This window comes from Solanum pennellii, chromosome 4 (genome assembly GCF_001406875.1).
Source record: "Solanum pennellii chromosome 4, SPENNV200".
NCBI lineage: Eukaryota > Viridiplantae > Streptophyta > Magnoliopsida > Solanales > Solanaceae > Solanum > Solanum pennellii.
In genome coordinates this window covers 22,493,626-22,493,907 of record NC_028640.1, presented here as the reverse complement: position 1 = coordinate 22,493,907, position 282 = coordinate 22,493,626, and positions in this window count along the sequence as shown.

Genomic DNA, 282 nt, shown 5'->3' with positions numbered 1-282 from the left:
CTTAAGTTCTGCCGGAGCCATTCTACAAGGAGGAATAAAAATAGGTTGCGTATCTGGGAGGTCAATACCAATGTCTATTTCCCTTTCGCGAGGAATACCGGGTAGATCATTTGAGAACACTTCTAAAAACTCATTCACAACAGGGACCGACTCAAGACTAGGGGTTTCAGAATCCATATCTCTCACCCTAACTAGATGGTACAAATAACCCTTAGAAATCATCCTTCTAGATTTGAGACGAGATAAACTGACTCTTAGGCATAGTATCCCCCCCCCCCCCCC